This window comes from Panthera tigris, chromosome X (assembly GCF_018350195.1).
Source record: "Panthera tigris isolate Pti1 chromosome X, P.tigris_Pti1_mat1.1, whole genome shotgun sequence".
Classification (NCBI taxonomy): domain Eukaryota; kingdom Metazoa; phylum Chordata; class Mammalia; order Carnivora; family Felidae; genus Panthera; species Panthera tigris.
The window spans coordinates 116,068,712-116,089,805 of record NC_056677.1 but is presented as its reverse complement, the minus strand read 5'-3'; positions in this window follow the sequence as shown (position 1 = coordinate 116,089,805).

The following is a 21,094-nucleotide window of genomic DNA, read 5'->3' as shown; positions in this document are numbered from 1 at the left end:
ACATTGTGGCCATGAAGGAAGAAATTTAATTAGGCATACTATTGTCGCACAATAAATGGTATTTATATAATCGAAATAATATCAATATTTATGGCTTTCTACCTATACAATCAACTAGATGTAAATTAAAGAATACTTAACACAATCAGTTGTAAACATAGTGATCGGCCTTGACAATATAAAATAAACATAGTGCTTCTAAAGCCTGGGTGCTAGAAAGAGGTAAGAATGGGTATAGGAGGGATACAGGGAAAGAAGAAGGAGGGAATTACCAATATTTCATTCTACAAAATAGGGAGTTAGGAGAAACTGTTTCTGGTTGGTAAAACAAGAAATGGAGATTTAAATACTCCATTTGAAGTAGAAGAGTTTCCCAGTGGAGAAACTAGAATGATTATATATTGGTCAGAATAGGCTAAGTTAGAGTCAACATCTGACCAGCTGCCTATTTTTGTAAATAAAGTTTTATTGGAACATAGGCACCCCATTTGTTTATGTCTTGTCTGTGGTGCCTTGCACACTGCAACAGCAGAACTGAGTAGTTGCAAGAGTCCTAAAACAGAGTCTTAGCCTAAAATATTTGCTATCTGACACATTACATAATTTTTTTCTTTATAACGCCTGCACTAGCCTATGGTAGAGTGAAAATTCAGTCTCACAAAGTGACCTAGGGGCGCCCGGGTGGCTCAGTTGGTTAAGCGAACAGCTTTGGCTCAGGTCATGATCTCACGGTTCGTGGGTTCGAGCCCCGCATTGGGCTCTGTGCAGACAGCTCAGAGCCTGGAGCCTGCTTCGGATTCCGTGTCTCCCCGTCTCTGCCCCTCCCCCACTCAGGCGTGCACGTGCATGCTCTCTCTCTCTCTCTCTCTCTCATCTCAAAAGTAAAATAAAACATTAAAAAATTTTTCGAAAGAAACAAAGTAACCTAACATAGCAAGAGACCTTTTTCTTGCTCACTACGTGTCTAGCATAGGTCCGTACAGACCCTGCTCCATGTAGCCACTCAGAAGAGCTAAGCTGCCTGAGTGTCTACTATCTTATGATGGCTCCATATCAACACAAGTTTTCAGAGTTGGCCACAGTACAAGGGGAGGTCACATGAAAATTCCATGCCTCTTCTTCAATGCTTTGGGGCTGGAAGCAACACATATTACTTTTCTTCATACCCCATTAGCCAGCACTAGTCACATGGCCCTAACTAACTGCAAGGTGGCTTGAAAGCATGATCTTTCATGTAGTTTTCTGTGTGCCTAAAAGCAGAGGAAACAAAGATAGTGGTGAAGCACTAGAAATATCTAGCACAGATGACATAACAATATTGAGAGGAAGATGGAGGGACAGAAGTGGGAGGTTGCAAAAGATCTAAAAACACATCAACCATTACAGGGGATCAACGGATAACATCTAAAGTTGATGAATAGTGTTGCAACTACATTACGCAGAGATAAGAAATTAATGACCAGAAGAACTAAAACTGGGAAGTCAACAAAATGGTTTCTTCTGGGGCACAGAACTGGGCGAGGAGTAGTGTGGGCATGGGACTATTGTGCTTCATTACAAACTCTTCTATAGTCTTTTAGAGTATTGCTCATTTCTTAATGCACGTATTACTTGGATGCTTTATTTAAACTGGATCATTCTGGGCACGAATAGATAACCTCTCTCTACTAGCTTATTACCCAGTTAATATCTGTTTGTTAAGATCTAGTTCACTGACATACTAACAGATTTCCCTCTTTTTCCATCTAGTCCTCCCTCAACCTATTATCCATACTTTTGCTAGAATGATCCTTCTAAAGTACAATTAAATTATTTTACTTATTTTCTCTAATTTTTCAATGTCTAGACATTCTGGAAAAACAAGGTATAAACTCAGTGATGTGGCTGGTAGATGTTTATCAACTGGCTCTCAAAAAAGCCCTGATTTGTAGCATTTGTAACGATTGTGTAAACACTACCATCATGATTGACTCCAACTGCCAACGTGACTTCGCTAAACAGAGTCGAAAAGAAATGCACAGTAGCACACCGTGATATAATATGTCCACCGTGCAGATATAATAGAAGTAAACATCCTCAATAGCATAGATAAGAGTGAAAGAGAGTAAAATAATTAGGAAATGATTAGTCTTGAGTAGATACTATCTTGGCTTTTAATATCTTCTCTTTAATTGCATATCTTACATAATTTAATTTTAGTTATTAAATTATCTCAAATAAATACTTTTCAATAATTAACTGGGTCACGAATTCTACCACACCACTATAAATCTTCTTAGCAACATCTACAAAGCCCTTCATAATCACACCCTATGCTTGGCTTTGCAGCCAATTCCATTCAGCATTCAGATCATAAAGAATGATTAATGGTTCCCTAAGGATGCTGCTCTATGTCCTTTTTCTGTGCATTTCTTCTAAACTTCCTTTGCCTGGAGGGCCACCCTTTTTATCAGGATAATGCAAAACCCCTAATAGTGACACAAGATCCAGATAAGTAGCGATGACAGTGAAAATAGTGGAGTAAGTACTTCTAGAAATTTTCTCCTTAATAAAAGCCATGAGAAAACTAGCAAAAATTCTAAGAATCATCTGTCTCAAAACTCTGGACATTAGCAAAAAGACTAGTAACAATACAAGCATTATTTAATCAAGAAAAAGGGTTGAATGCAGGTAAGAACAGTGAGCTTTGTAGTGTTGTAACTTGCCCTAGTCTAATACCCAGTCCTCTAGCTCCACAGGAGCCATGAAAACTAATGGCCTGCATTCACAGTGAAACCAGCAAGTCCGGCAGCCACTGCAGGGACAGAACAGTGTCAGAACTTTTTCAAAGCTACATTCCCAGATGAATGTCATTATTTGATGTGTCTGATGTCTCCCTGGAAGATCTCACTTGCAAGGCTGTCTGTATTTGACCTCCTTCAGAGATCATCTACTCAGAAGAGCCCTTTCCCTGAAGTTTGAAGAAAACCATTAAAGGCAATTGTTTAAATGCAAGACTGTCTGAGGAAGTGGATAATGGTGCAAGTGAATGATAGACTAACCACAAAGCTTAAAATGAAGAGCTAAGGAATGAGATGTCTATAAAGACTTCAAATCTAGAGGGCCAAGTACATACATGTGCAGACTGTACTGCCAGCCCCAACACGCACACAGAGCCCCTTGGCAAAGACCGGAAGACCTGTTGGTTCCAACCATTTAAGAAAACGTCTGTCCAATCATTAGTTGACGACTAATCTGAGTGGAAACTTTAATGGTGGCACACGACTCAGAAGAGAGATTACAGAATTAGTTCTAATTCTGAACTGATACAGAATTAGTTCAGAACAGTCACTAAACAAACAAACGAACGAGAACAACAATGAACAGCAACAACGATCCCTGAGGTACAGAATTTCATTTCCAAAGTTCCTACGTTATATTATTTTAAATACCTAGTTTTGGACAAAAAAATTGTAAGACAGGCCAAGAAACAAGAAAAAAAAAATACAAACAAAAATTAAAAAGCAATCAAGAAAAACTGTCCCTGAGGAGCAGACATTGGACTATTAGAAAAAGAGTTTTAATTAGCTATTCTAAATATGTTCAAAGAACAAAAGAAAATCATTTACAAAGACATAAAGGAAATTATGGAAAGCATGTCTCACAAAAGAGAGTATATCAAAAAGAAGGTAGAAATTATTAAAAAGTACGAAATAGTAATTCTGGAGTTGAAAAATATAATAACTGAAATGAAAAATTCACTAGAAGTCTCAATGGCAGATTTAAGAAGGCAAAACATAGAATGAGTGAATGTGAGATAGGTTAATTGAGATGATCTGATCTGAAGAACAGAAAGAAAGGAGAAAACTGAACAGTACACAGAGAGTAACATTGGTCACACCAAAATAAGCATAAAGAGAGCCTCAGGCAAAGAGAATGAGAAATGGATACAAAAAAATTGAAGAAATAATTGCCAACACTTCCAAATTTAGGGAAAACATTAATCTAAACATCCAAGGAGCTAAGTGAACTCCCACTACTATAAACTCAGAGATCCGCACCTAGCCATGCCATAATCAAACTGACCAAAACAGCATCAAAAAGAATCATAAAAGAAGTTAGAAGCAACTCATCTTCCATGAGCAATCTTTAATAAACTGTTTTCTCATCAGAAACCATGGAGATCAGAAGGCAGGAGGATGGCATATATAAAGTGCTGGAAGATGAAAGCAGTGAACCCAAAATTTATATCCAGCAAAGCTATCCTTCAAAATGAAGGAGAAATTAAGACATCCTCATACAAACAAAAACTGAGAGAAGTCATCACCAGCAGATGTGCTCTACAATAAATTCCAAAGGAAGTTCTCTGGCTTGAAATGAAAGGAGGCTAGACAGTAATTCAAATCCACTTAAAGAAATAAAAAGCATCAGTAATGATTACTACAGAGATAAAAATGAAAAACAGCATAAATACATTTTGTTTGTGACCCTTCTTATCTTTTCGTGATTTAGAAGACAATTGCTTAAAGCAACAATTATGAATCCACTTTGATAGGCATGCATTGTACAAAGATGTAATTTGTATGACCATAAGAGCCAAAAGAGGAAGGAGAAAACAGAGCTATCTAGAAGCAAAGATTCTGTATACTATCAAAAATAAATTGGTATCTATCCAAACTAGATTGCTATTAATTAAGATGATAATTACAATCCCAAGGTAACCACTAAAAAATTAACTTAAAAAATATATCATAAAATAAATGAAGGGCGCCTGCATGGCTCAGTCCATTAAGAGTCCGACTCTTGGTTTCTGCTCAGGTCATGATCTCACGGTTTGTGAGTTCATGCCCCAAGTCAGGCTCCATACTGACAGTGCAGAGTCTGCTTGGGATTCTCTCTCTCTCTCTCTCTCTCTCTCTGTCCTTCCCCTCTTTCTCAAAAATAAATAAACTTGAGGGGCGCCTGGGTGGCTCAGTCGGTTGAGCGTCCGACTTCGGCCCAGGTCAAGATCTCGCGGTCCGTGGGTTCAAGCCCCGTGTCGGGCTCTGTGCTGACGGCTCGGAGCCCGGAGCCTGTTTCGGATTCTGTGTCTCCCCCTCTCTCACACCCTCCCCTGTTCATGCTCTGTCTCTCTCTGTCTCAAAAATAAATGAAAAATAAATAAATAAATAAATAAACTTGAAAAAAATAATAAATAAATAAATAAAATGAAATGAAATAGGAATTAAAATGGTACACTACAAAATGTATACTTAACACAAAATAAGGCGGTAGTAGATTAATAGAAAAACAAAAATAACATAATACAAATAAAAAACAATTAGCAAAATGGCAGACAAAAATCCTACCTTATCAGTAATTACGTAAGTATAAATAGATTAAACACTCCAATTAAAAGGAAGATACTAGCAGAACGGATTAAAAGTAATCCAACTCTATGCTATTATTTAATAGATGCACTTCAAATGCAAATACACAAATAAGTTGAAAGTAAAAGGATGAAAAAGATATTCCATGTAAACAGTAACCAGAGAACAATGGAGTGGCTATCCACAAAATAGACTTCAGACAAAAACTATTAATAGAGAAAAATAAGGCCATTTTTGTGATGGTGAATGTGTTAGTCCATCAAGTACATATAAAAATTACAAAAATAATTGAACCTAAAAACAGGGTCCCAAAAGACATGAAGCAAAACCTGACAGAACTGAAAATAGCTATAGATGACTCAACTGTATAACTGGAGACCTCAATGCCCCACTCAATAATGGACGAAAAACTAGGCAGAAGACCAAAAAAGAAACAGAAGATTTAGGCAACACTATAAACCAGTGAAACCTGACAAAATCTATTGAACACTCTATCCAACAGTAGTAGAATACACATTTTTCTCAGGTATACATTGAACATTCTCTAGGCCAAACCATATTTTTAGGCTAGAAAGTAAGTCTCAATGAATTTACATACAAAGTATGTTCTCTGACCACAAAAGGATGAAATCAGAAATCAGTAATAGAACAAAATTTGGAGTATATGTGTAAATTAAACAACATACTCCCAAATAACCAATAGGTCAAATAATAAATCATAGGTAAACTTAGGAAGCACTTTGAGGTGAATGGAAATAAAAATAACAACTAACTAAAAGTAAAATGAGGGGCACCTGGGTGGTTCAGTCAGTTGAGCGACAGATTCTTGATTTTGGCTCAGTTCGTGATCCTAGGGTAATGGGACATAGCCGTGCATCGGGCTCCATGCTGAGCGTGGAGCCTGCTTGAGATTCTCTCTCTTCCTCTCTGCCCCTCTCCCCCACTCATGCACTCTCTCTCCAAAATAATATTTAAAAAATCAATAAAGAAAAGTGATAGGATGCAGCTAAAGCAATGCTTGGGAAGAAATTTATAGTTGTGAACCTCTATATTTTTAAAAACTCAAATAGGCAAGAATATGGAGAAAAGGAAACCATTGTGTGCTGTTGGGTGGGAATGTAAATTGGCGCAGCCCCTATGGAAAACAGTATGTAGATCCCTCAAAATAATTAAAAATAGAACGATCATATGATCCAGTAATTTTACTTCTGGGTATCTATTTGAAGGAAACAAAAACACAAACTCAAAAAGATATCTGCGCCCCCATGTTCATTGCAGCATTGTTTACAATAGCCGAAACATGGAAACAACGTAAGTGTCCATCAGTGGATGAATGGAGAAAGAAAATGTGGTGGGTATATACAATGGAATATTATTCAGCCATAAAAAGAAGGAAATCCTGCCACTGGTGACAACATGAATACACCTAAAGGACATTATACTAAGTGAGAAAAGTCAGACAGAGAAAGACAAATCTCACTTACGTGTGGAATCTAAAGAAAAAAATGAAATAAAACAAACACAAAATGAATTCATAAATACAAAGAATGGTGGTTGCCAAGGCGGGGGCTAGGTGGGTGCATGAAGTGAGTGAAGGTGGTCAAAAGGTACAAACTTCCAGTTGTTATAAGATAAATTTAAAAAAATCAAAAAAGCAAAAAATTCAAATCAATAATCTAACCTAATACGTTACGGACCTATAAGAGCAAAGTAAAGCCAAGTCAACTAGAATGAAGACAATAATAAAAATTAGAGTAAAACAATCAATGAAATAAAGGTCAGAAAAACAACAGAGAAAAACAACAAAACCAAAAGTTGGTTTGTTGAAAAGATCACCCAAATCAACAAGCCTTTAGCTAGACTTGAACTAAAATAGAGAAGATTCAAACGACTAAAATCAGGAACAAAAGAGGGGAACTGAAAACATTTGGTCACACAAAAACTAATACACAAGTGTTCACAGCAGCATTATTCATAATAATCAAAATATTCCATATATTTTCAGTCGTAAGAAGGAAAGAAGTTCTGATACATGCCACCACACGGATAAACGTTGAAAAGATTATGTGCTAAGTCAAAGAAGCTAGACACAAAAGGCCACATGTTATATGATCATATTTATATGAAATGTCAAAATAGGCAAATCCATAGATACAGAGAGTAAATGAGCAGTTGCCGAGTGCTAAGGAGAGGAAGGGGTTTCTTTGGGGCAGAAGAAAATATTCTGGAATTAGTGGTGTTGATAGCGCATATTTGTGAATATAGTAAACATCACTAAATTGTACAGTTTAAAAGGGTGTTTGTTATGTGAAAAATAATAAATAGTAAATAAGGAAGTAAATAGTTATAAAACAGTGAGAAAATCTTATTTATTATAATAAAAACGTATAAATTTTTATTGGATAAAAATTCAGCCAAAACATCACTATTTATGAGTCAATGTAAACTCTCTCCACAATGAGTTACAACATATTTCCATGACACTTACTATATTCTATTATTACTTTGTCATGGTGTATACAATGCACATTACAATTGCCTGCTTTCTTGTCTCTCTCCCCTACTATTTCTGTCAAACCATATTTCTTATCTTTGTCACCTGCACAGTATCTGACACATACCAGGTCCTCAAAAAATGTTTGTGGAATGCATGGGTAATTTTTATGACACAAATCTATTAGCATCACCAATCTGGGTACATCATTAGCCACAGAGATCCCACTTTACAAGTGCCAAAAGTGTGACGGGTGAAAATCATGGGAAGCGAACAAGATCTATGTCAAATTCCCAGAAAAGTAACAATTCTTAGGTAGAACTGAGTGCTATTATTATTGCTATTATTATTAACATTAACATTATTGCGTTACATTGTTAACCATACATTTTTGCCTGGAGACTTTTCCAGGTGTTATTTCACATTTCTTCAGCGATTACGTTCTCAGGTTCAGCCTCGTCATGACTTAAAAGAGTAACTGGAAGAACTTAAAGCTTTTTCTGTAGAAGACAGGAATGAATACAGAAGCCGAACATTTAGTCTGCTCTCATCTTGGATCTCCTATGTAGGAGTAACTGAAGCAGTCAAAGGCATGAACTTCCACAGACCCGCAGCGCCACATCTACCCACCCACCTGCATTTGACCATATGCCACTCCCCCCAATCCTGGTTACTCGGGATGAGGCATTCTCACTCCCAGTTAAGACTACTTTCTCCACTGAAGCATCGGATCCCATCTTCTCTTGCTAGTTGAAGGGCACTACTGGGGCAATTATCCCTTTTATTTACAGGATCATCAGGTTTTCCTTCTCCATCGCATTATTTACATCAGGATACGAACACACTCAGTCCTCCGGTATTACCACCCAACAAACAGAAACCAAACCTTCCTTGACCCTACTTCCTTTTGCTCTCTACCCACTCTCCAATAAACTCATTCTAATCAGAATCTCACCCTTACTAGTCCACCTAAACTTTTTTTTTTTATCAGTGTCACTAATAAAATCCACATTGCTACATCCAATTTCAACTCTCAGTCCTCATATTATTCAACCTCTGTACAGCATTTGGCACAATTGCTTATTCCCTCCTCAGAAAACTTCCCCCCCCCACTGGGGTTCTAGGACACTGCACTCTTCTTGTTTCCTCTTATTTTCCTTGTCTCTCTCGCTGAGTCTTTGCTGGTCTTTTCTCTGACTTGTAAATAAATGATAAAGATCCTTAGGGCTCAAAACTAAAATTTCTACTTTATCAATACATTTCTCTAGGTGACTGCATTCATTCGCATGGCTTTAGACACCATCTTCACGCCCATGACTCCCATATTTGTGTCTCTGGCACAGACTTTTCCCCTGAAGTCAACACTCATATGACTAACACGACTTGACATGAATGCCCCAAACTAAGACGGTGATTCCCCCTTCTCTGCCGGAACTTCCTCCATTCAGTCTTTTCCATCTCAGTAAATGGCAACATCCTCCCAGTTGCTTGGGCCACAAAATTTGGAGTTACCTTTGAGTCCTCTTCTTTCTCTCACTCCTCACATCTAATCAGACAGAAATTCCTGCTGGCTCTACTTTCAGAATCTACAATTCATCCACTTACCACTATTCCCTTTGACAATATCTTTATCCAAGCCACCATCATCTCTTGTCTAGGTTATCGCAATAGCTTCCATTGGGACTCCTGGTTCCAGCCATTTCCTTCCTTCAGTCTGCTCTCAACACAGTGATCCTGATAAATCTCAAGTCACATCAAGTCATTCCTTTTCTCAGAACACTCATCCTCAGAGTTAAAGCCATTGCCAAAAGGCTTTTTATAATCTGCCCACCAGGAGCCCTCCTTCTTCACTCCCGGTTACCTCTGTGAACTCATCTCCTACTACTTGGCTCAATCATTACTTTACTCCTTCACCGGCCACTTAAATTTCTTTGAATACTCTAGGCACATTCTCACTTCAGTCTTTGAAGTTGTTTTTCCCTTTTCTGGAGTTTTCTTCCTTTAGTTACCTGAATGTTTCTCTCCCTCAAGTCTACTTACTCATCTGTTTTCCAGTTCCATGCTGTAGGCCCCAGTACAGATTTAGTGATATAGGTTTTTGGATTATTTTTTGACTAATAAAATATTTTAAATGGATGACAAGGTCATCAGCAATTAAGCAGTCTTGGTAAATATCAATTATCCCATTCATTTTCCAGGCTAAGTCTCCCATTATGCTTAATGGTGCCATTATCCTCTATGTCTCTGTGCCCCAAATTTGGCTGTCATCTTTGATATCTCCTAGTTGACAGACCTATTCTCTCCCCCTCTGTTCCATTATATATCTATCTACTGAAATTATGACTATCCTTCAAGTCCCAGTTGAAAGATTCCCTCTTCCATGAAGCATGGCCAAAACTTCTGATTAGAGATTGGCTTACTTCCTTTGAATTCTTAACATTGCATTGTCACTCTCTTACAACATTTCACATATGAAATATAGTGAGGAAGTTGTGGCAAAGCGGAGACATCATTTGGACTTAGAACATGAAGGCAGGATTCACATTTCAGCTGTCGTTTACTAGTATGTATGTGTACACACACACACACACACACACACACATAAATGTGCCTCATTCTAACCACTAGTTGGGATTGTTTTGAAGATCCCATTAGCTAATATATGGAGAAACATGTAACATACAACTTGAAATATAGCAGATAAATAAATAATCAAAATGCAAGGCTTACACCTTTTACTAGACTGAAAGTCTATTGGTAACCAAGGTCATGTCCTGTCCAGCTCTATTTTACACAACCCCACCTCAGACATAGTTAGCATACTGCCTTGTTCACGGTAGGTAGTCAATGTTAAATGAATTAAATTTTACCCTGTTGCCCAATACTGAAGACATTTTATTCTGAGGCTTGTTCTCAAATCTTCACTTTGCCACGTTAGAATAAGGTGACTTTTCACATATACCCTCTTTGATTTGGGTTGTAAAAGATGTATGTTTCAGAAGTGGATTCTATTGATGTTTCCTGCAAGATCATGGCATGTGATGGTGCTATATCTTATGTGTTAAAAGACTCTAAGCAGGATCCCACACCCTTTGATCACACATTGTTTATTTTCCATTTACACCATTACTCTCAGAGCTAGTGCAAAGGGAGCAGTAAGATAGTTCTATAACAAACTAGACATAAATAAATTTCATTTGGAATGTAAGTTGGTTAATTCCTCAATTCAACTTTTTTTTTCTTTCTGTGTGATTAACTGTATCGTCATTTATAATAAGAAAAACTTATAAATTATACTTTTCTACCTGAAAGAAGATTGAAATGAAGGAGTAATATGAAAGATGTAATTATAATGTGCCAAAATAGGATCATTGCAAATTGTTCTTTTTAAGAATTTATTTTGGATGACATTTAAATTAAACTGCATTTTAATTCAAATACAAAGAAGAAAACCCACATCACTAACTAACTTTGCCAATCAACCTGTCAATACACTAATTATCAAAAATTTAGCAAGGCAGAATTGCCCCCTTACAATTCTTATACTCTAGCCCCAGATACAAAGGCAATTACTTTGTTCAAGTTGTCAACTTTGTGAGTTAAGTTTAAAAGTGCATTCACCGACGGTGCTTAATAAGCCCTATCCACGAAAGAATTTTGGTAGCTATGGAAATGGCATTCATTAACTAGAACAGATACAGATCCACTAAGGGCACAATACTGTGCACCAGCCCTGTGCACGACTATAAACAACAAAATAATCGTGTAAAACTAATCTTAACTGCTGTCATTTATTGAGCATCTATCAGTTTTAGATTTTTAAGTGATACCTTTAATTTTCAAACTCTGAGAGACAGATATTGTGGTCCACTTAATAAACAAGAAAGTGACACTTGGCCAAGTTAAGCGACTCCAACAAGGTCGCATGCTTAGGAAGTTCATAGTTCAGTCAGCTTTTTCTGACTAAAGCTCTTGGTTTTTTATCCTATGCCAAAACCAGGAGAAAAAATGCTAGCCTTCAAACAAGACTCCTGAAATCTGACTGCCCCAAAGTCAAGTGCCTCAAGGGCAAGTTTGCACACATAGCTTCCCTCCAGGAATTATTTTTCAGCACAGCTATTTCTTTTTAAGAGGTTTGGACCAGGACAACTTATTCTCTTTTCATAATCTTGGTGGAGTAGGAAGAGTGGCTATGCTGAATATTTTGCATCATGGTTAAAATACTTAAAATATTTAAAATTTTTATTTATTATTTTTGAGAGAAAGAGAGAGCATGAGCAGGGGAGAGGCAAAGAGCGGGAGGCACAGAATCTGAAGCAGGCTCCAGGCTCTGAGCTGTCAGCACAGAGCCCGATGTGGGGCTCGAACCCACGAACCGTGAGATCATGACCTGAGCCGAAGTTGGATGCCTAACCAACTGAGCCACCCAGGCGCCCCCTCCGCCGCTTTTTTATAACAAAATTTAATGGGAGATGTATGAAAAATTGAATTAATAGGATTTATGTAGTATAAACAGGAAAACAATGTCAGTACTATTTTTTTAATTTTAATTCCAGTGTAGTTAACATACGGTGTTATATTAGTTTGAGGTGTACAATATAGTGATTCCACACTTCTATACCTTACTCAGTGCTCATCATGATAAGCATACTACTAATGTATTATTTTTTTTTAATTTTTTATGTTTATTTATTTCTGAGACAGAGAGAGACAGAGCATGAGCGGGGGAGGGGCAGAGAGAGAGGGAGACACAGAATCCGAAGCAGGCTCCAGGCTCTGAGCTGTCAGCACAGAGCCCCATGTGGGGCTCGAACTCACAAACCGTGAGATCATGGCCTGAGCTGAAGTTGGTTGCTCAACCGACTGAGCCACCCAGGCGCCCCATGTCAGTATTATTTTTTAAAAATAAATTATTCAGTGTTTTTAGTATATATGAATTGTATATTTATATGCAATCAATGTAGGCACACAATTCAGACCTATTACAATTCTCTATTATATTTAGGTATCGTGTTTTTCAGTAATTGTCCATTTCATCTAAGTTGCTAATGCATGGTCATAAAGTTGTTTGAGGTGCATATTATTTTTGAACGACTATAGGGTATACAGGGACATTCTCCCTTTCATTCCTGATGTTGGTAAGTTGTATCGTCTATCTTTTCCCCCAAATTAATGAAAAAAAACTTCAAAATTTACATACATACTCATTGTTTTAGGCCCTTTGCTTTGCACAGATCCAAGTTTCTATGTGGTATATGTTTTTCCCCTTCAATCTGAAAGAATTCCTTTTACATTTCTTTTACCTCACGACCTCTTCTGATCTCTGCTTTTGTTTTAATGTGCTGCAAATTTCTGTATTTCTTCATCTCCAAAACAGATTTCCACTGGATGCAGAGATCTAGGCTGGTAGTTTTGTTGATTTTAGCACATTTATAAATTTTGTCAAAGTGTGCTCTGACTTTCATAATTTCTGGTAAGAAGTGTGTAATAATTCCTTTTATTCATCTACATGTAACGTGTCTTTTTTGTTCTCCTGCTTTTAATTTTTTTCCCTACACTTATTTTAGCAATTTGGTTATGATGCCTTAGGCTTGATTTTCTTTGTCTTTATCCTCCTGTATTTGATTGAACTCCTTGGTTCTACAAATTCATAGTTTTAAAATCAAATCTACAAAATTTTATCCATTTGTCCTCAAATAATTTTCTGCTTCCACCTTTCTCCCTTCTCTTTCTTGGACTCCTAATATATATATATATATATATATATATATATATATATATATATTGGATCATGTAACATTATTCTACTTGTCAGTACTGGTCTGTAAATTGCTTAATAAATATTTTCTTGGATAGTTTTACATTTACCGTGAAGATATCAACATAGTACAGTAAGTTCACATATAAGAAAACCCCATACTCAGTTTTCCCTAATGTTAATATCTTCCATATAATGGTGTATATATCACAACACATGAGCCAATATAGATATATTATTAACTAAAGCCAATACTTTAGTCAGTATTCCTTAGGTTTTACTTGATGTCCTTTTCCCACTCCAGGATACCATGCAGGACACCCTATGACATTTAGTCCTCATGTCTCCTCAGGCTCCTCTTAATTGTTTCTCAGACTTGCCTTGTTTTTGATGACCTTGACACCTGTGAGAAGTACTGGTGAGGTATTTTGCATAATGTCCCCCAATTGGGATTTTTTTGTTCTGATGCTGTTGTCATTCTTAGACTGAGGCTATGAGTTCTGGGGAAGAATACCACGGGGTACCTGATAGCACATGACACATCGCTAGTGCCATTAGCTTTCATCACCTAGCCAAAGTAGTGTAGGCCACATTTCTCCACAGTAAAGTTACCTCCACGGTAAAGTTTCAAAGCAAATCGTTTAGTACAGACAACACTCAAAGGGGACGGGAATTGGGTTCCACCTTAGAGTAGGGAGTATCAACGTACGTGATTTGGAGTTCTCTATAGGAGACTTGTCTCTTTTCTTCCACTTATTTACCCAATAATTTATATCACTATGGATTTCCAGATATCTATGCATAGTTTGCATTATAAGTCAATATTATTTATTATTTTTTCATATTGTTCCTGCTTTGGTCATTGGGGGCTATTTCTGTTGGTTTCGGTGTCCTTTTTACATGCCCCCATCCATTTGCTTTTGAGATTTTTAAAAATTTTCTGGCGTTACAAGTTGCTCTAGGCTCATATTGTATATTTCCTGCCCTAGCCCTCGAAACAGTCATTTTTTCAAGGAGCCCTGGTTTCTTTTATTGGAGAATGATACTAGAAACCAAGATTTGAGTCCCAGGTGTGTTGGTTGCTTCTCAGTTGTCATCAATTCTAGGCACTCTCAGTGGATACAGTGAGAAAGTATATACGTATGTAAACTCAACTGTGTATATATCTGTATCTACAAATATTTCTATGTGCAGCCATCTATATCTATGTTAGCTAAACCTGAGTTTATACTGATGTCTTGAACTTGAACCCATTACCATATGTATCATTCTAGCCTTCTGCTTGTCTGCAATCTCCCGTTCCAACAGTGAGAAACTTGAGTCCCAACTCCATCATCTATTTGCTTCATTGTTCAGTTCCAGTATGCATGTCAAATGGCTTCAGAATTGTTAGTCTGTACCCCAGTGGGAAACGATGTTATCCAATAGAGTGCACTATCTATATGAAACTTTGCGTTTAGTCTTATAGACTCGATTCATATCCACCTTTCCCCCCACCTTCTTCAGTGAAGTTATTTAAGACATTTGTAATACAGTCAGATTCTGTTGTCACCAACTGAATGTTCTAATTTTACTTTGGTTTAGTTTTTTTGTTTTTTTTTAATTTTTTTGTTTTGCAGTGCCTAATGTTCTGGAAATTTCATCCACTTAGTTTCTAATTTCAGATAGTGTGTGTTTTAGCTCCAAACTCTCATGTTTTGTTTTCTATTTATCTCCTCATTATGTTCATGTTTTTCTTTAAAATTTAAAACGAAGCTACATTATTTTAAATAACTCTTATAAAGCCCTTGTCAGCTAACTCCATTATCTACAATTTCCTTCTTGTTATAGCTCACAATTTGCTGTTCCATTTGTTTTGCTAGGCAGTTAAATGAAGAGTTTTGGATTTTGATTTAAAGGATTTTTTAATTTGATTTTTTACATCTTGATTTTAAGGTCTGTTTTTAAGCTTTGCTAGAGTGAGTCTCCAGTAGCCTAGTAGGTTTTAAAGACTTTTCAATCCTATGTGTAGAAAATTTAAAAAAAAAAACAAAACCAAAACCAAAAAATCCCCATTTTTTGACATCTGAGAATTGGCCTGACACTTACAGGCCTCAGTGCTATTAGAAGCTGGACTGGCACTCACAGCTAAGCCATATTATTCTCTTGTGGGACATAAATGATCTCACAGAACACCAATTTCAGACGATGATAAAGTGAGATAAAGCAAAGCCATTTTATAAGTTTGCCTAAGCACAGACAAAAATCGGATCTCTATATGACCCACAAAATATGGACATCGCCCTCCCTGCTAACACGAGTGCTACTGATTTGTCCAATTACAGCTTTAAATTTGTTCTCCCCTGCCTTTCTTCTACATAAGATTTATTTTGATACCCAGCCATAGCACTGTCCCTATCTTCTGGCAGCATTCTATCTAGAGCAAACCCCCACTCCTTAGACCCTCTTCCAAATCACCCCACCAAAGCCCTAACACTCTCTGTTGTCAGAATGAACCAGATGCCTCGGTGTTCATTCTCCTCCACTGCAATCAGTAATAAACCCAACCTCTGCATCTATAGGTATGTTCCTAGAGGGCCGTGACAGTGAGTTCTGGGAATTTTTCAACCGGTGACTCACAAGCGGTCACTCTTTCTCTGGTCTCATGGAACTCATCCTACAAATGTGCTGATTAGCAGTCAGCCAAAGATTCCGAAGGCCCTCATAAAGATTCCTGGAGCTCCTTTTCTGCATAGCTCCCTCCTCTCCATTTTTCTGCTATGCAAATTCCAATTGTTTCAATTTACCCCAATTCCCATTTCTACTCTTCAATTTAGTGAAACAACAGTGGTTCACTTGGGTTCTTCTCTCCTGTGCTAGAGCGATTGCAGAGCTCACCTCATTTTTTTCTGTTTCTCTTAGTGATCACAGTCCTGCACTGCCCATTGTCCTGATATCTGATACAAGATTATGTCAAATGTATGTTTTCTAGTTTTCTAGTTGTCTGTGTAGGTATGGAAAGGTCTGGATTGGTTATTTCTTCATGGGCAGAAGTGGAAGTTCAGTAGTCACTTTTTAAAATCGAATCATATTCTATATATTTCTCTGTTATTTGCTGTCCTCACGTCAACCCTTTGAAAACATCTCCAAGATATACTACAGATAAAATATAACATCTCTAAGATATATTATAAATAAAACTCTACGTCACTTGATTTTGGTTACTATCTTATAGAATATAATCACTATTATGTATATAATCAATGCACTTTTATTTTTTCCTTCTTAAACTGAAGTATAATTAACATGCAATATTATATTAGTTTCAGGTGTATGACACAGTGCTTCAACAATTCCATACATTACTCAGTGCAGTGCAGTGGGATGGGTGAATAGATAAAGGAGATCAAAAGGTACAAACTTCCAGTTATAAAATAAATGAGTCACAAAGATGAAAAGTACAGCATAAGGAATATAGTCAATAATATTTCAATACACTTGGAATAAATATTTATTTCCAGTGTGAATGTCTGTGTATGTGGTACTTTTTTTGCGCCTAGCCATAATGTTGCATTATTCTATTTATTCTAACATCCATATGCGCAACAAACTTGTATTGAGATGCTACTATGTACCAGGCCATATGCATTACAATGATCATGGCTCCTACTGCGAAAACTGTAAAAGGAAAAAAAAAATCAATCTCATTGGCTATTTATGAGAAATATATTTTACTTTTTCAGAGCTGACTTTATGCGACATCTACCAGAACTGTAGTTTATGTGTCTTGATAGATACAGTTTAAATTTCTCAAAAAATATCTTTTCTAATCTCTCTCATTAATGCATTTTAAAACCGTAAGTTTATACATAAGTTGTGATTTTAGGAATCTAATTTCAAATTACTTTTTGAGGACAGTCTGTAATTGGGAGAGTCAGACCTACTTGTTCCATACATTTCATTTTCATTTTTTTTTTATTTTCTTTTTTTTAATGTTTATTTTTGAGAGAGAGACAGAGACAGACTTCGAGCGGGGGAACAGAGTTTGGGCAGAGAGAGGGAGACACAGAATCCGAATCAGGCTTCAGGCTCCGAGCTGTCAGCACAGAGCCCAACGCAGGCCTCCAACTCACGAGCCGTGAGATCCTGACCTGAACCAAAGTCGGACGCTTAACCGACTGAGCCACCCAGGCACCCCCATACATTTCATTTTCTAATACCCTATTTAGGGTATTGATGGGAGCAATGGTGGTAGGGAGGTTGGGGCGATAGGTAGTATGTGGTTAAAAAAACAAATGAGGAAAAACAAAAGCAAAAACCCTTGCAAGTTTTCATTGAAGAAACAAATCATGGAGTTTCACACTAGTCAAAAGCTTTGCGCTGTGGGTTGAGATTAGCATAAAAGCACCCAGAAATTACAGCCTTTTCTCCCCCCTGAGTAATTTCTTCTGTGTGCTACCTAAGTCAGGGAAAGGGCAGGCTTAGAAAAAGGAAAACTAGCACCTTTGGTTAGTGGGAAAGATAGTTCTTTCTCGCTAGAAAATGAAGAACAAAGGCAAAGGTGTTTAATGTGAAACTGGCTTTAAAACCTAAGCCACAACCATAACTCACTGTTTATTTTATATACAATGCTATTCTTTAGAACTTCTCATGGTAATCATTACAGTTTATGTTTATTATAGTCATGAAAAACTAGAGCCTTTTTGAAAAAAATTGTAAAAGAGTATTTGAGTAAAACTGTACTAATGTCCCCTTCACTTAATTATTTCCCACCTAATTTCCTTTCTAGTTTACAAAATCCTGATTCTGTATCATTTATTATACATTGAGAGTGAATATAAGTTTGGAAAACTGAAGAGGGGTGGCAAGTAGAGAAGAATCCACTGAAATAAATCCTTGTCTCAGGCAGTTTGAAATACTAAGTCACCAATATGAATAGGCTGTCATTTTTAGGCACATACTGTGTTCCAGGCAGACCACAGCTTTAAGTGATATCCTTTATCCTGCAGCTTTGTCGAGGTGTAATTCGCACATGATACTGTGTAAGTTTAACGTGTGCAACATTTTGACTTGATACACATATATTCCAAAATGATTACCATCACAGCATAAGCGAACACCTTCACTACGTCACATGATTACTATTTATTTTTTGTGTTGAGGACATTTACGCAACTCTCTTAGCAACTTTCAAGTATATTATACAGTATTGTTAACTATAATTACCATGCTGTATATTAGACCCCCATGTTATAATTGGAAGTTTGTACCCTTTGACCAACATCGCCCCATTTCCCCTACCCCCCAGCGCCTGGTGAGCACCAGTCTACTTTCTTTATGATTTATTTCAAGGTTCATTCATATTGTCACAAACATTTCCTTCTGTCCCGTGGCTGGATAACATTCCATTATATATTACATATATCATAATATATATAATATAACATTTTCTTTATCCATTTATCTGTTGACAGATACTTAGGTTGTTTCTTTGCTATAGACACTATGCTTTTTAATCCTCAAACAAGCTCTATGAATTGGGTACTCTTATTATTTCCTGTTTCACAATGAGGTTATTGAGGCCGCAAGAAGTTAAGTAGCTTGTCTAAGGTCACACAGCTAGTGAAAGGTAAAGCTAAGTTTCAAACCTGGGTCTATGTGAATATTTCATCCTAATTCTTTCTTCCCATGTTCTATGCCTCTCTATGGAATCTATGTAAAGTTTGTAGTCTCATTAAAGGGAATAATTGTTTCCTATGGCTAGCTTCCATAGAATATTCTCAGGAGAAATATTTTTACATAACACGTATAACTTCTGGTTCCCTGGTCCTGTGACTAGGGGTTTGACACCATGGCTTTGGAGGTCCATTTCTCTAATTCTATTGTTCTCTTTGGAGGTTAATGTGGGGAGATGAGGTAACTCCACTTAATGTCAGCTCTGCATCTAATTGCCCTGCTGCTCTTGGTTGATACTTGACTTTACTCTACCCAGGGGTAGGAAAGAAGCTTCCCATTAAACAAAGATCAATGATGAGACCTTCCCTAATGACCCATCATCTTCATGGGTTTCAATCTCCTCCATTCTAAAGGAGAGGGAACGTGTTTTAATATATTTTCTTTAAGTTGTGTCAAATGCTTCGTAAGCTCAAGAGATACCAAGACAAATATGACACTCTCCCTTTTCCTGAAGAGTAGTTCACAGTCCACTAGAAGAAACAGACACTAAAGCAAATAATTAAAATTGATGTGCCATGGTCTATTAAAGACAAAGTTTTAGTAGAATTCACAAGAGAGAATTTTGTTAGCAAGAAATCAGAGAAAGCTTCAGATAAAAGGTGATATTTGATCTAGATCTTAAAGGATACGAAAAATCATAAAAACAACATTTGCTGAGTATTATGTGTCAAACACTCTGATAAATGCTTTATATGCATTTTTTGTCTTTAATCCTCCCAGATAAACCATAAGCTGATTATTATGACTGTTATTTTACAGACTCAAAGTTACACAGATAGTAAGGGGGAAAATTGTGATTCAAACCTATGAGTCCTCATTTATTAATGAATAATTATTGTTTCAGGAGCTGTCCTACATTGGTGGCTCCCAACCAGGGCTGGTTTTATCCCATAGGGGATGTTTGGCAAAGCCTTGGGACATTTTGGGTTATCTCAACCGGGGGTATGCTACTGGCGCCTAGTGGGTAAAGGCCAGGGATCCTGCTAAATACCCTACAAGGTACAGGACAGCCATCCACAATAAATAATTATGTGGCTCAAAATGTCAATAATTGGTTAACAAATCCTGTTGCCGTTGAAAAGCCCTGTTTTAAATGTTTAGGGCACAGCAGGGAAACCATGGCTCTGGGATCAACCATCTTACCCTCTTTTGGGTACAGAGAGAAGATGAAATTGGTGAAGTTATATACAATGTAATGTCATGTTGTGACAAGTGCTATAAAGAAAAATAAAGCAGAGAACAAAAATGTGGCAAAGATACACTAATTCAGAAAAAGTGGTCAGAAAATACCTCTCTGTGGAAGTAACACTTGAGCAGAGTGAAATGAAGGAAAAGAGCCATGAGGATATCCAGAAAACAAAGTGCAAAGGCCCTGAGGCAAGAGGCATATTCTAGCAATAGAATGTTCTATGAATGTTCTAGGAGACCAGTGTGTCTACGAAGGGGTGAGCATGGCAGAGAATGCTGGGAGATTATGAGGAGGAGTCAGTGGGAGGCCTGATCACATCAGACTCTGTAATTCATGATAAGGACATTGGATTTTATTTTAGGTGTGACAGAAGGCTACTGGGGGATTTTATCAGGGAAATAACATAATGAGGTTTACATTTTAGGAATAACACTGTAGCTTGTACAGGGAGAATAGACCATTTGAGAGACTCCTCTTTCCATTAGTATATCTGGTTGAGAAGACCAACACCCTGCTAAAATTAAGTAAAAATGTTGATTAAAAACAATCTTGGGGCACCTGGGTGGCTCAGTCCGTTAAGAGTCTGACTT